This window comes from Sipha flava, unplaced genomic scaffold, assembly GCF_003268045.1.
Source record: "Sipha flava isolate LNK unplaced genomic scaffold, YSA_version1 18404_pilon_pilon, whole genome shotgun sequence".
Taxonomy (NCBI): domain Eukaryota; kingdom Metazoa; phylum Arthropoda; class Insecta; order Hemiptera; family Aphididae; genus Sipha; species Sipha flava.
In genome coordinates this window covers 5,998-23,616 of record NW_020272285.1, presented here as the reverse complement: position 1 = coordinate 23,616, position 17,619 = coordinate 5,998, and the positions used below count along the sequence as shown (strand labels likewise).

The 17,619-nt window shown below is 33.2% G+C and overlaps 2 pseudogenes; one reads left to right on the top strand and one right to left on the bottom strand.

Moving 5' to 3' along the window:
- The first annotated feature begins 239 nt into the window (after window positions 1-239).
- LOC112681025 lies at window positions 240-1,621 on the top strand (annotated as a pseudogene).
- A 10,676-nt stretch (window positions 1,622-12,297) lies between these two features.
- On the bottom strand, window positions 12,298-13,634 carry LOC112681023 (annotated as a pseudogene).
- Between the last annotated feature and the right edge of the window lie 3,985 nt (window positions 13,635-17,619).

Below are 17,619 nucleotides of genomic sequence, written 5' to 3'. Positions count from 1 at the left end.
CAATCGAAATGCTATCTACACATCTCCACAAATTCAGAATGAAATCATCAATATAAGTGAAACAGTAATCAGAGATTATATTTTGAATTATGTCAAAAAAGCTGTAGCTTCTAGTATAATGGCTGACGAGACCGCCGATATCTCAGGTACAGAGCAATTGTCTATTGGAATTAGATTTTTTTGATGATGAGAAAAGGGCCATCAGAGAAGAATTTTTAGGCTTCATTGAACTACATGCCATGGATGCTGCTACTATAGCTAATGCAAAAGATAATTTTGTTCAAAACGGAAGTCTTGATAGAACGAAGCTTGTTGGACAAGGTTACGATGGTTGCGCAACTATGGTAGGGAAGATCAATGGAATGCAATCAATTTTACGGGCCAAATATCCATATGCTCTATTTTTTTACTGTGCAAGTCATAAATTAAACTTAGTGGTCAATGATTTAAATTGTGTCCCATAAATACGTAACACAATTTCAACAGTAAAGGATATTATAAACTTCTTTCGCGAATCTGTTTTACGTAGAAAATGTATCCCAAACTTACCAGCATTCTGTGAGACACGATGATCTCAAAAATATAGAAGTATTTCAATTGTCAAAGAAAATTTTGAGATAATTGTACGTGCTTTAGACAAATTGTCAAAAGATGGGAACACTGCCACAAGAAAAGTTGCTTTTCAATTGCATTCTGTAGCAAATAAAAGTATTTTTATAATGAGTGTAACCCTCATAGCAAAATATTCTAAATTATTAGAGCCTGTCGCGATTGTTCTGTAATCGAAAAATTTGGATTTGCTTAAATGCTCAAATTATATAAAAAAAATAGTGGGTGTAATGAAAGATCACCGTGAAAATTCTGACGCAGAAATCCAAGAAATCTTAACTGCTGCAAACGTAACAGCTGAGAATATAGGAGCAGAAATTAATCTTCCTAGGATTGCCGTACGACAACAACATCGTTCAAATTCTCCAGCATCAAATTCAGCAGAATACTGGAAGAGGTCTCTGCTAATTCCATACTTGGATTCATTGATATCTTCATTGGAGCGGAGATTTTCTGATGAAAACCTACCAGCTTTTTCACTTTTCTTATTACACCCTTCAAATATGTTAGATATGAACATCAAAGAATTTAAACTCAAAATAAATGATTTTGCCGATTATTACCTAATTAAAGACTTGGATAGTGAAGCAGAATTGTGGTACAACACCTGGAAGGAGAAAAAACTTGCTAAAAGCAAATTATCATCAGACATGGAAATGAGTGATATAGCGGAAGAAACAGATATTTTTTTTCCTAAAATAAAGCAAGCCTTGTACATTTCGTTAGCTCAGCCATGTACAACCAGTACTATTGAGAGGTCATTCAGTACCTTAAGAAGGGTAAAGACTTGGGTGCGTTCAACGATGACGGAAAATCGTCTGAATGGTAAATTAAAACAGTTTTTTTTCTATCAATACAAATGGTATTAATTGAATACAATGTAAATAATTTTAGGTCTCTGCATACTAAGCGTGCATAGAAAACTGCTTGATGAAAAAAAAGAAGAGCTGCAACAGAAAATTCTAAGCAGATTTTGCGAAGATCCAAGACGATTGACATTGTTATAATATAAAAATTATTATATATATATATATATATATATATATATATATATATATATATATATATATATATATATAAATACTTGTAAAAATAAAAATATGTTTTATTTTGCCCTTCCCTGATTAAAATCCTAGCTACGCCCATGCTATGGCCCATGAGCGACGGTAAGTAATTAATAATATTATTATCAAGAATCGGGTAATCCTGTTTCTTGACTATTTTCATATATATTATTTTAGTATTTACAATATTTGAGACATCGGTGAAATGTTACAGTAACTTGTTCTTAAGACGTTATAAGTGGCATGTGATGTTGATGAAAAAACTTACGAATAGTGTTGCAATAAAACAACCCAGCAATATTTCGGCAACCTTTTCAACTAACCGTTAACGATAGCCTATTGTAAGTTGCGATTTTTTTTTCGGCTCTACTATAGCCATCAGTTTTGCACTTTTGAGCCCTCTGGTATACCATTGTTAGGTAGGAATGGCAAATCTTTATGTTTGTCATGCAGATGTGGATACACAATAATCACCTCGTATATGTGGCCTAGAAAATGTGTCGGATAAATCATACAATCCGTCTAACGTCGGATTAACCCATTTGAATTCTCCCGAAGGCATATACTGACTCATAGCCCATCTATACAAGTTATTACCTGAAATTAGATGAAAAATTAATATCTCTTAAAATTATTTATATTATTAATTATTAGGGCCCGGATTTTTATGCAAAAATTGTTGTTAAATATGCACTCAAAAATTCAAAAATATGCAAAAAAAATTCTTTATTGTGCATTAAAAAAAAATGAACATCTTAAAACAATTAAAAAATATATTATGTAAAAAAAATTGATTAAATAAATTAGATAAATGCAGAATTAATAAAATAATAACAAAAAATGTAATATTAATTTTGGAACGAGTACCAACAGAAGGTTATAAAATGTCTTTTTATATTTTCAAATTCGAAATTTCTACAATTGTCACGTAATATAGATTTGTATTTTGAAAAACTTTCTATGTCGCAAGACACGTATGGTGCATACTTAAAACAAGAAATATCTTCAGGTGTCAATTCTCCTATGCCTTCATTGTCATTGCTTATTTCTCCATTTAATATTCCACAAATTTTTATAATTTGAGAATACCCTGGATTCTTCGATAGTATTTGCAAATTCTATGCCTATTCCTCCTTGACTTAACCTAATTCAAAATTTTTAACCAATAAGATAGTTTTTCGTAGGTTAGCGCCCGATTTTTCTTTTTGTAAGATAGTTTCTGTGATGCATTGAAAATTGGCTAATATAACTACAAGTTCATTTTTTATTGAATTGTCTTAAAATACATCTTGAACTTTTTGAATAGACATTGCATCGTTTTTCTATCACACGATACGTTGGTTTCACAAAATGTACAAAATAATATAGCTCCATTTGTACGAAAGACACCTGGGTATCTCTCATGTAACAATGGACTTTCTTTACTTTTGGCATTTTGCAGAAAAATAAAAATATTATTTTATACGAACACAAAAACTCTGTAGTTACACCAACAAATTACCGTCACTAACTAATCGAAATACACAAGCCGTGCATATTACGTGTGCGTATACCTAATAGATGCAGATAAGTTACCTGAGATAAAGACACGAACAAGCGGACTGTCGATAAAAATCGGCGACGGGAATTTCCCAATTACTTAAAATAACTTTTATGTCGTCATCAAACTCACCTTGCTTTGCAAAAAATAAAAAAAATCATCAACTATTTATAAAAAATGCAACTTTTATGCAATTATATAGAAATATGCAATTAACACGTTAAACGCCAACATCGATTCAACGTGCGTGCGCCGGTCGCCGCCGTTGATTGACATGCGGGCGTCTGTAGCCGCGCGTATAAATGGTATAATTCGCGCGTGTCAACACCGTGTTGAAACCGGCCATGGGCGCCCGTTTTTAGTAATTTATAAGAGTAAGTAGTTCCTAATTTTTTTTTCAAATAACTACTAATAATACATAAATTATAATTATAAGTTATTATTATGCTTTCAAAATTTTAAAACAAAAAAAATCATTTTTACCTCAAAATTATATAATTCGTATAATTATAACATAGTAAATAAATATAAAATAAATATAAAATAAAAACATAACTTTAAAAATATTTAAAAAATAAAACAAAACATCCTTTATTTTGAAATTATACTCTTTGTATAGTTATAACTAGGGTGCGGATTTGTATGTATTAAAAATTCAAAAATATGTACATATATATGTATTTAATTTTATTCAAATATGTAATTAAAAATACAAGATATGTAAAAAAAAAATGTAAAATTAAAAATTAAAAAGTAAAAATTTCAAAGTAATTAGTAAGTATTCATTCATTGGAGTTTGAATCTACTTCTTCGTCAACAAAACAATTGACAATCATATATTTTTTTAGGTTGTCAAAAGTAAATCGACGTCGATTAGGACGCAATATGTTTTTATAGCGGCTAAAGGATCTTTCCACGTCAACGGAAGTTATAGGAGCAAATTTAAAAGCCCCTAATTCAGCAACACTAAATTGAAGAGAAGTTTGCGTATTGCTGCCGTTATGAATGTTTGCAATAGCTTCAATTGTCTTTAAACCTGGGTTTTTACTGAGTACTTGTTCAACTTTCTTCTTAATTTTATTCCAACCTCCCCAGGGGCTTCTTTCAATTTCTTTACGGTGTTAGAGACAATACCCAGGCTATCAGCAAGAGACAAGTTTTGAGCTTCAAGTTTCGTAATAGAATTGGCAAGGAATGTAGTATATGAGGATATGTACACTAAATTATTTTTCAATGAGGTACTTTTAATTAAATTTTTAGCATTTTCTACTGAAACAGCATCTGTTTCAAGTTTGGAAATCACATCTTCAATGACACTAAAATTGTCGCAATAATATGCAGCAGCTTGTAACCAAGTACCCCAGCGAGTTATCACTGGCTCTGGGGGAAGAGGTATTTGGGGGTAATTTTCTTTAAATACATTTACGCGACTAGGTGCTTTAAGGAAAATTTTTTTTATAGTTGATATCAAAAAATCAACTTCGGAAAATTCTGATCTAATTGTTTCTGCGACACGATGGAAAGCGTGTGCAAGACAGGTCACATGAACTAATTTAGGATAAAATACATGTAAAGCAGTTCCAGCTTTCACCATATAAGGTGCTGCGTCTGATATAAATAAAAGTACTCTTTCATGCAAAATACCATTTGGCCATAGAATACCCAAAGAATCGTTGACAAAACGAGCAACTGTTGAGTGGTTACATTTTTCAAGAACTTCAGTATTTAATAAATATGGCTTTGAAGCATAATCTGAATTCAATTTACCAACTATTATATTCCCTACGTACCTTCCTTCTACATCGGTTGTCTCGTCCATGGAAACCCAGATTGGTCCGCTTGAAATATTTTTTCTGATATTAATCAACGTGTTCTTGTACAAGTCAGGTAAATAATTTTTCCTTAGAGTGCTTGAATCAGGAATTTTGTCGCTTATGTATTTTTCAAGAAATTGACGAAAATTAATATTATCGATTTTTCGCAATGGTATATCTGCTTTAATTAAAGCTGTGCATAAGTCACTATTAAAAGTTGATTTATTGGACGATGACGAGGTGATGAATTGTTGTACTGTTGTTGTATTTCGCTGTTTATTTGCTATATGAATTGCAGTTCCTATGTGTTGTGTAACTTGAAAGCGCTGAGTAGTTGATACGGCTTTATCACATGCATCACAGTATAAAATATTCGAATCGCTACCAAATGTTTCGTTCGGAAAATCTCGCACGTACCTCATTACGAGGTCTCTTTTTTTAGGAGCAACTTTCGGCATTTTCGATTAAACACAGTGATATAAGAATATAACTATATTAATATAATAAAATAATATTATACAATCAAAAACTAAAAAGACTCAACAAATACGAAAAACACAAGGACACACGGACACCTCTCCAATGACTAAACAACAAATAACGAAATTAAATTTACTTTTATCGAAACGTGTATAGCGATAACTGGGTCGATAATGTGTGGACTATGGACTAATAGTCGCAACTTGCGATTATAATTTGCACACGCACGGACTGGAGAAGATAACAACTCATAATATAAAACGGCGATACATTACTAATTCTATAAATAGCTCAATATTTAACAAAAATATGTAATATCAGTAAAATATGTAAAAATATGTAATTTAGATTAAATATGTAAGAATATGTAATATCAACCATAGCTTAAAATAATCAGATAGTCCTGTAACATATTTCTGTAAAGGAATCATTCAAATATTATTATTCACGACAAATATGTAAATACATACAAATCCGCACCCTAGTTATAACACTATACATAATTATAAAATAAGAACAAAACTTTAAATATATTTTAAAAATAAAACAAAACAAATTTTTTACTAAGTATAATAATAAAAATGAATACGTAAAATAATAATGAAACTTATTATATTTTATAAAACAAATAAAAACTAATTAGATTATGCGTGATAAATTTCAAAGCAGTTTTCAAGACATAAACCAGGTTGACCTTCACAACTGGAACAGTAGAATATTGTTGTTTTTCGTATGCCTTTTGAATAGCACACCTTGCATCTTTTTCTATAAACATTTTTTTTTTCGTTTTTTGCAACTTTCGTAGGAAAGTGTGAGTTTTTATTTTTGGAGGACGTACAGGAGGAACATTTATGTTTATTTGACTTTTTACTAATGCCGTAATTACAGAAAGTCTAAAATCATACGAATTACATTTTTTTACGTTTTCTACGTATAAGTAGTAGGAATTCAGCAAAAATATTTGAAAATAATGAATACCAGTCTTTTTGTACCACCTTATTGTTTTTTTCTCGCATGGATAATATGATAACATCTGATTCCTGACATATATTTATTGTACATAGAAATTGCCATCGGTTTCAATTTTTGTTCACCTTTTCTGTTAGTTACTTCAAATAAATTATTTGTGTGCTCAGAGCTTATTGCTAAAACTTCTCGTCTGTCTCGCCATTTCATTACATATACGCCTTCCCTGGTAAACTTTCCAACACTTTTTCCTACTTTTAATTTTTTTTAAGTTATTTCTTTAGGATTCCCTTTTCTATTCGCAAACAAAGTTCCTATACAATATGATCCTTTAGCTAGAAGTATATGAGCTAATTTCACACTATTGTAATAGTTGTCCATGTACAATGGTCTGTCACAATCAGTCAAGCCTTCCATTAATTTTACAACAACATACTCTGTATGAGTAAAGTCATTCGACGTGTCTTGCCCTTGTCCAGAATATATCATAATTCTATTAACCAACCCACTAGATTCTGTGAGCATGTAAAGTTTGATATCATACTTATGGCGTTTATTTTTAATGTATTGCCGAAAAACTAATCAACCCCAAAATAAAACCATTGACTCGTCGAGTGCCAAACTTTCAGAAGCTTCATAAATATCTGACATTTTATTATTGAAATATTTTACTAATGGTTCAATTTTATTCAGGCGATTATTGTCGTGATTTTCATTGTCAGTAAAATGTAAATTTCTTAAAATTAACATAAAACGATTTCTGCTCATATGTTGTCGAAAAAAATTTATACTGAATAACTCACTTGTCTTCCAATAATCTTCCAACCGATTAACTCGTATAGACCCTGTATGAAACAGTAAACCAATAAACAGTTTCATTTCTTGTATATTTGTATGTTTCCACGCCGTGATTGGAGATGGTGAACCTCCAGATCCAGATAAAAAAACTTGAAGTGCATCTTTATTAGTTTCGTTAATTATCAACTCGAAAAGTCTGTCATCGAATAGATTAAAATAATCAATTGGCTCATTTCTTGTGGAAAAACCTTCAATCCTTTGGATTTTGAAAAAGGGATAGGTGTCACTATAGGTTGTCTATTACTCCATGTATAACCTGATGTGGAAATAATAGATCTGATATTATCTGATTATCCTCTTCGCATTGTACTATTGGAAGTTTCCATTCTGGATCGGCATCATCATCACCAGAATCTCCTTCCCCTAAATCAGTAACAGAACTTAAGCTGAAATCATCATCTGAATTTTCCAACATAAGCAATAATTCTTCGTCAGTCATTGGGTTACACATTTTTCTTAAAAAAAATTATTCAAGTTTGATAATATTTTATATTTTACGTCATTTTACGACTAAAGAAGGTCATAAGTATTTATCGATAACATATAATTATAATTTATAATTGTAAAAAAAATTCGAAAATTGTGAAAAATTAATTTTTTTTTAAAAAAAATATAAATTTATATATAATATTATGATTAAATATATATATCTACTGTATAAAGAATATTAATGTATTAGTAGGTATATTATAATATAATAATCCAAATGTGAAAATAATGTATGAACTTATGTAAAATAAAAATAAAACTTACCTTTTATTCACTTTTTTTCATATAACAGATAAAATATAAAAATCACGAAAAATCGAAACCAACTGTTGCACGTAATAAACTATACACTAATGAAACGGCCGACGAAAATTTCAAATGTGTACGGCTATAGCCGGCTCCACAAAGTCACAAGAACGGACAGGTTACTGCATGTCAACGACGTGTTGACACAGGCTATGGCGCCCGGTTAGTCGTGTCAAAGACGCGTTGACGTTGGTGTTTAATGTGTTAATATGCATTTTCATTCAAATATGCAAAAATATGCAAAAATAAATATTGATAGCAGAATTTACGTGTTACGAAATGTCAATATATTTAATCAGAATTTTTATAAGTCAAATGTAGAAGAATATGCATTTGCATAAAAATCTGGGCCCTATTAATTATACTCACAGTCCTGATATACAATCCATGAATTAGGCTTTGCATGATCATATTGTGGCACTTTGTTAGCTTTCCCATACCGCATACTCGCCTGTGTAAGTCCACCTCGAATGCCTAAAAATAAAAAGTTTTAGTTTATAAGATAATTATTTTATATTGTTTTATTATTTATATTATTTTATTCTATTAAATGTCATTAATTTACGTCATACGGATAGGCTAGGAAAATGTTGAACTTATCTTCTACAGTAAAAGAATTGCACGTGATAACAACGTCCTTAAATCACATACCGGTTGAATATCCATTTTTGTATTTATCGCCCAGCGAATACAAGCTAGTGAGTAACACACTTGGTTCAATTTGTAAAGACGTGCGAGTGAATGTCGTAATGTGTAATCCGCGAACGGCCTTTGAGACAAATGCAACAACGTCTAATTTGGCTACACTGAATCAAATTAAATTTGCCGTTGTCGCACATAATTTAACCAACATTACCCGCGATGTGAACTGCAAATACGGTTTTGGAACTACCGATGCGATGAACCCGACTTCGTGTTCCGATGACAATAGTAAATACCACGAGGAAAATATACTAGCAATGTACGGGAGCAAGTACGACGGAAAACCGATTTTTACCGGAGAATTCGACGGCGTACCAAATTCTTTTTTTCACTTTCCGTTTTACAACAATCATTATTACACGATGGTCGCGGACAAAGGGCACAGCATAGAACTAGGGTGGCCGTTATTGAAAGAACTCATTACGAAAATAGACGCTAGTTTCATAACCGGGAAAACTGTTGCCCAGTATTTTTATAGCCCTAAATTGGGATTGTTGGGAAAACCGATAGGAGTTTTTAACGGGATTTCGGGAAAATCGATTACCGGAAATGACACCGTTATTATGGTGAACAAAAAAAACTGAATATCTGGATTCATGCAAATAAGAATTAATAAAAATACGGAAAAAGTGAACAATACTGCAAGACAATGCTTATACGAAATTGTTCGATAGCAAGCGTTATTTCAGATCGTTGGAATGCGGCGTGACGATTTGTCGTCAATGTACAATCAATTTGTAACAATAAAATAGGATAGTTACATACACGACACAAAAATATGTAATATTGTATTTATTTAATAAATGATAAAATAATAACGGACAAAGTTTTATATTATACATTTTCAGGAAAGGTGCGCTTATCCAAGTGTACACTGATAAACGGTCTTTGAACGACGGGTTAGTATTTAACATGCACTCTAGTGGTATCCCCTCTTAATAGTTCCTTCATTTTTTCCAAATGATACATTTCGTAATTGGGTTCGTTCTATATAACGAGACGTTTGTCCGCGCCATCGGAAAAACTGAAATTATTCGTTTTGTTGGCTCCGGCTACATTGGAATCGTTTCCGATCCGATCCGATAATCCGACTAGTCGGAAAAAAAACAAACTATGTATAATTTCGGTAGTGGCTATATTTATCCGTTCCGACCGTTTCCGACGTACCGACTAGTCGGTTACGTCGGTTTTAAAACAAATTGATTTGTTTTTCATCCGACGAGTCGGACAAAATAAATTTTTTTTTGATTAAAATTGTAATCAAAATACCAAACCTAAAATTGATTACTACCATATTTATTGTTTTTATTGTGTGTTAGTGTGCACAGGTCGACATGTACCCACACGTGTACTTGTTGTCTTGTCGTGCCTGACATTTGTGACTTGTCAATTGTGTCTGCAGTGTGTTCAATAATTTTGTTAAACTAAATAAATTAAAATTAAAATTGTATATTAAAAGTAAAATAACATAATAAATTTAAATTTAATTATGGAATACGATAAAGAGCGCCTAATTGAAATTATTCACTCAAAACCAGCATTATGGGACAAAAGGAAATCACAATATCAAAACAGAAACTTAAAACAGAAAGAATGGAAAGAGGTCAATGAAATATTGAGAGGTAAGTCAAATATTATTTTATATAATATTAACATATTTATTATATTGAAACATTTGAAACATTTGAAACTTAATTATTTTTTTCATCATACCTGTATATAAAAGGAATACAAATTAATAATAGATATTAGATAGTACATATTAAAATAGTATTATAGTAGTATAAAAATAGTATATATTATTATTATTATTATTATTATTATATTACATTATTATTATTATTTATATAATGTTATATAACATTAGTATAAAATATTTTACAGTGTAAAATATATCATGGACTATGACTAAATTTATTATTTAATTACTTTTTTTTCCATAACAACAAATTTATTGAAATGAAATTTTTCCAATTGGACTGTTAAAATATGATTTCAATGTATCTCTAAGTTGTTTTGCATCATTTGAATATCTATTAAGACTTTTTCGTGAAATATTTGTAATTTATTGATTTTTTTTTTTTGAAATTCGAAACTTTCCATTGCTTCTTCTATTGCCATCGCGTTAGGGCTTCCATCTAAATCTATTATAATGTTATGCTGTAAAGTTATGGCTTTGGCAATGTTTTCTGCTTTTTCAATTTTAGTTTCGATAGGTTTGTATAATAGTCTCCACTTGGTACACATTATTCCAAACGCACATTCGACTCAACGTCTACAACGTAAAAGTCTATAATTAAATATCATTTCTTCATGTGTCAGTTGTCGCTTTGAATATGGCTTCAAAATATATTCTTTTAAAGGGTAGGCGTCATCAGCAAGCATTACATATGGCATATCAATTTCGGTATCTTTGATTTTTGTTGGAAGAGGTAATGAATTTTTGTAGTTATCCATTATGTCATATAAATTTGAGGCTAAAAACGTACCACTATCACTCTGCTCACCGTAGGCTCTTACATCTACAAATATGAATTTGTAATTCGCATCTGCAATATGTAATTATACGTATGTATGCTCATTCGAAAATATTCTTTAAATTTTTCCGGGTATTCTCGAAGTTTAATACATATTTGAAAATATTCTCCATTTTTATAATCTGTCAATAAATCGTGCACCCAGCAAGACCTTGGACTATTTAAGTACAAATTATAACTACTATCCAATAAATCATTCCATTCGTCTTCTGAGCCTGAACTGCTGGAACTTGAAAACATATTGTCTAAAAATTTTAAGTTGAAACAGCACCAAAACACGTGTTAACTGTAAAAGAAGGTACGTGCAAATAAAATAAAAGTCGCAGCAGATGATCTGATGACAATATAATATTTGATTTTAGTCGGTACAAAATCGGATATGATGTAGCCACAAATATCGGATGAGTAGGATGTTGGTCGGATCGGATCGGATCGGAAACGATTCCAATGTAGCCGTAGTCGTTGGCAGTTCCGAACATACCGTAATTCAAAAAAAAGGCGGCTACGACATCGAAAAAATAATTTTTGCCCGCGCTCGGAGGAGAATATATTAGCATGCTATTTCTTTTCGGAATTTTTTTATCTAATACGTCGACTAGAGTTTGTAAAAAACGACAAATAACACCCTCGTTGTTTTCAAATTGATACATCAACAACTCGGAAGCAATTGAAATGGATTTATCGATATCGTAATAAACTGTTCCCGGGCCTCTAGCGTACGCATTAAAATGTAAGTCGTGCATTAGGTTTATTATAGTATTCAACGAATTCATTAATACTCCAATCTCGTATAATAGCGCACCAATTCCTAAGAACTACTTTACATTTTTTGTCTTCTTCTAGTATATTATTTAATTTACTATTCAAATAAAATTCTTTGATGTTGGTGAACGCGTCAGGTGGACAACAAGGATACTGGTACAACAAATTTTTTAGCAACGTTGGATAGACGCATACTGATTTGACACTGGAACTTCCCTCATCGTATCCGATTTCTTCATCAACGGCAGAGTGTTTCGCATTGTCGTCTTGAGATTCTGCAAGTGCACCGAGTTCCCTGGGAACGTCGTTCGGTATTTCAGTGACGCATATTTCCGCATTTCCCTCGTGTCCTTGAGTCCTTCCAGATCTGACTTTCTAAATTTACGAAAAGTCAATATTATCCATATAATTAGACTGGTACATGTGGTCGAATTTATCGTTATATGTAGCTTGGTTTAATAACGGATAACATAATTGTAGCAATTCTCTATTACGATGTGTATTTTTTCTATAGTGTTTGCAAACAAAAATGACACGTTTTCGGTGCCGGTATTTTTATAGTGCCTTTGTATATTTTTAATTTATTCGACATACTATCAGCAAGGTCGTTTAAATAAATACGAAACGGAGTCGCTACAAACGGTTCGTAAAATTTTTTATTATTTCGAAACATTTGTAATCTATTCTCGTAATTTCGTACATTAGGCAAATGTCTGTTACGAGTATACGAAATGTCAATTTCTTTTAAACGAGCGACGTTAAAACGATACGACGACCCATATCTTTTCACCATTGTGGACACAATGACTTCTTTCAGATACGAATTATGAACGTATTGCAAATAACCCGTTACCACATACACGTAATCCTCCATAGGAACCGACGCCGTCAATTTGTTGGGGTTCCCGGACGTCTGTAGAAAAATATCGCACGATATTTTCTCAGTCCAGATAGAGAACGGATCATTGCAACCATATACACCGACAAGCCGAGTTTGATTGTCGGCAGACGTGGACGCAATGGACATGGTCGCCATGGGCTGTGACAGTGACTAGGAGCTTTAGAGGAAACTGTCACAACATAGTTTGTAATTCTTTACAAACTTCATCAACTCCGTTAGGTCCACAGGGGACAATAACGTCGCTGATGTATCGATCATTGCCTCGAAAGTCAATATTACGAATTCCATCGACAATTCCTCTAAGCCTATGCTCATAAATTGGAGAGCCACTAGCTACATGGACTTGATTCTTTTCTTCATAGGAATATGTTCCATATTGTAGTCCTCCAATTGCTTGTCGCTTGCCAGGTTCGCCGTCATCCATTTCTTCGGGTTCATCAAAGTTAATAAATGCTCCGGGTGCCATAACGACATCAAAGCTATTCAAACTGAAATGTGATATTGAGAACCCACCTTCAATTTGAAATCCGTCAACAATTGACTGACGTGAGCCAAAAGAACATTACATAAAAAAATCCAATCCTGAATCCTTATAGTCCGGGTCATTTCCGTTGTGTTTTGTCCAGATCTCTGTCCCGAGGCTTTAGTTTTGGTTCCTTAACAATTAAGATTTTTACAGTGACGGGTTGTTAGCCCATTGTCAAACCCCCAACCTGGAGAACCAAATTGAGCCAGCTAGTAAAAGCCAGTATCATAGCTCGGGGCCCCGGGTTCCCCAAACTCGTAGTGCTAATTACCAAGCACCCCCCTGGGGGGAAGTTTATGTTAATGCATCTTTAAATATATATTTTTTCTTTATTTTACATTAGCTGAATTACCCGTCGTTGCCGGGTTTAAGTATATAAATGTATGTAATGTAGTAAGCCCAAGGCTAGGTGTTGTGTTTAATTGTCATTTATGTTATCATTTTCGTGCGATGTATAGCGGTGCGTTGCGTATCCCCGGCCGTCGTCGGCGGAGGTGATAAGCCTCCGTGCGCGACCGATCGGGTTACGTAATCGTATTGTTATCGTCGTACGAAAATGCCCGTTATTTCCACGTTTTCATATTGTCGGTTATGTTTTTGTAAAAGTAAAAGTCATGTTCTCAGTGCCAAAGTTTCGTAAGTTCTCGTGTATTTTTGGTTTAGTGTGGTGGCACTGAGACATTTATCTTCGTTGTGGTGTCCGGCGGCCAAAGCCTTCGTGGTAAATGTCGACGGCACCAATTCGCTGTCTTCCTTTTTGCGTCGTGGTGTACACATCACCTGAAGTGTCTTCGTGTTTCGTGTATCGGTCTGCAGCCATTTTGTTCAAACCCCGTTTTTCAGTGTTTTCTTGTGTTTCGTGTCGGCTGTCTGGTAAGTGGCGTTCTGCTCAATTGTCATTGCCTATCATTTATAGTACCGTGTTCTAGGGTGGTCACTTGCCAACAGCCAGTTGTGATTAACGTGGTTTTCATTCGTATTGTCTTCGTCTTTGCTGTAGACCTATCTTCGTGGTGACTGTGCTTGGGTGGTCGCACGTACCAATTCTGTGACTAATTTTATTCACATATACACTGCGGTGTGCCGTCTAAGGCATTTGTCTAGTCACAGGGTTGGTGCGGTCGCGTGGATGCAATCAACCATTCAACATAGTCACATATTAATGTGAGTATTGGTCGACCATATTTGTTCATTTGTGTTTTAAAGGCCGACGGGCCTAGCCGTCGTAGGCACGCCATTTATATTATTGTATTTATTTATTATTTTCCGTGCGCCATGTGGGCCACATATTGTATTTAAATTATTTGTATTTGCGTGCCGTGGGGCCGTAGATTTTTTATTATATTTATTTGATAGTGTTTATTTATATATTTATTGTTGTGCCGCTGTAGGGCCAACACTTATTATTATTTTATTATTTGGTGTGTGCCGTGTGGGCCACACACTATTTATATTAGTTTGTTTTTTATTATAATTCCATATACCACATATTTGGTCTTTATTATTTAATTTTTTTTTTTTGATAGTGTTATAGGTCGGTAGTGCTGCACGTTTGGTGGCCTACTGCCCTGTCGTGAAGGCACCCTTATGTTTATATAAGCGCTGAGCGCGACACTAGGCGTATTTTATAATCAGCATTTAATTAATCAATATTTAATAATCAAAAATAACTTATTACGCATATTAATAAATTCGCCAAGGTCCAGCTAAATTTAATAATTAAAATAATATTTTGATTATTTAATAGATTAAAATAGTATATGTATAAAATAGATAATATATTAAATTCGCATATACGCAGAAAAACCAGGGTAAAGGTGAAAACAACAAGTAGTTTCACGTCTTTACATAATAATGCTAAATAGAGGGCAAAATAAAGTAATATTAGAATTAGGCTACTTTTACGTCATTGGAACCTGTATAAATACGAGTTGAGCATTTAGCATTAATCAGATGTAGATAGGCAGTTATACTGATCATTTCCCCTGTTAAATAAATTATTACTTGTCGTGGATATTGTAACAGCCACATCGCCGCGAGTAATAATTCTCTACCCAGTTTTTAACTGTTATTAATATTTTGTGTTTATTCTAAGTGTTAAATCAATAAACCAGTAATTTTTCTAAGTATTTAATTAAGAGTGTACGAAGGCTAAGACCGCCGGACACCACAATGAAGATAAAATGCTTCAGTGCCACCACATAAAATTGAAAAACACTCGAAATTAATGAACTTTGTGGTACTGAGAGTATGACTTGAAACTTACACGAAACATAACCGATAAAATTTTAAAACGTGGAATAATGACATTTTCATGCGATGATAACAGCGCGATTGCGTACCCGGCCGGTCGTACACGGAGGCTTATCACCGCCGCCGACGAGGGCTGCAGATACGCATCGCACGAAAATGATAACATAAAATGACAAACAAATGAATTGATAAAACATAAACAATATGTCTTATGTTGATTAAAAAATATAAGTAACTAAACTTAGTTAAAAATCAGTTACTTATTTTGTCATACATAATGTGCTCGTATGGTAGTAAAGACGGAAAATCACCGATTTCCATTCACTTTAAATATCATCCATTATAAACCTTATGTCAATATGATTAGGATAGCGCATAGGTAGTAACGCGTCCCCCCCGACGGGACCCACCTTGACGTGGTGGGGGGGGGGCTTACTGATTCCGGTCGGTTATAAGAGGTACCCAACTCTTCCGCCCTGACTTTAATTAGTTGGGGCCGCCAAAGAGCCGCCTCTGACCTTAATTGTTTGGGGATGGCAGGTATGGTAACCACCTGCTACCGCCAGCAAACGGACCCTGTAGGAAAACAGTAAATCGAATTCCGGGAGAACGGTCGACCCTCGGTGGAGATTGGACCATCAGAACCACATCCGACGCAAAACGGACAGAGCGAGGCTGGCTTCTTCGGTGGCCGACAAGCCAACCATACTGCCAAATATTAACAGTGCAATGAAGAAAAACGAATCTCATCCCGAAGCCCTCCTACCGGGAGGGTTGGATTTCTGGGGGAACGACGGTTGGGGAGGGGGGGGTGTCCAGCGTGGCCCTTCCATCAGGTAACATTACAGCTGAGACAGTCAAACCCATTTCAATGGTTTCGAATCGGACAGAATTGGACCTAACCTTAGCTTAAAAAAGCATGCTACGAAGACCATCAACATAGCAACATTAAGTGAAGAGGAGCTGCTCAACATGCTGCAGAAATACGTGAACACCATGGCGCTCTTTGCCAGTAACAACAAGAATGTCCATCGGGAACTAAAAGAGTACACAGCAAGCACTAAGATGTTACTAAGCCAGTTTGTACTTGTGAAGCAAAAGGAGAAGACGTCTCCACCTCCAGAGCCCCATACTACGTCAATTGAGAACTTCAAAGAAGAACTCACGGAGGAGATAAAAAACCTTAGGGAACTCATAACGAAGCAAAGCGAGGATACTTTCAAGTTGATCATGCAAGTTGAATCACTCCCACACAGCAAGTTAACATTAATTAATGTTTATTTAAAATTTAAAATCCAATATTGAATGTTAAATAAATGTTTAAAATAAATTGATTTTTCATTCTTTTATATTTTCCCAATGTTGCAGGTACATTAGTTGAACCAAAAGTAAATCATGAATGCTAATTGAAAGTAAAATATTTTATAATCATTACATTTCAATATTTATTAAGCATTAAAACTAATGTTTTATATTAATTTATAATATATTGATTTATGTTTAACCAAAGTTGGAGGTATATTTAAAATTGAACCAAATAAATGTTTATTTAAATTTAAAATTAAATATTGATTAATATTTATTTTCATTTATCCAGTATTGGTCAAATGTTGTCATTCAAAATTTTAAACAATTGTATTATAAAATACTAAAACTAAAAATAATTTATCAACTATAAATAATATAACAAAAAACACATTATTAGAATTTATGCTTATATTCAAGTAAAAATACAAAATAACAATATATTATATATAATAATAATTATCCAATTATTGGTATACTATCATTTTTAAAAGTATATATTATATA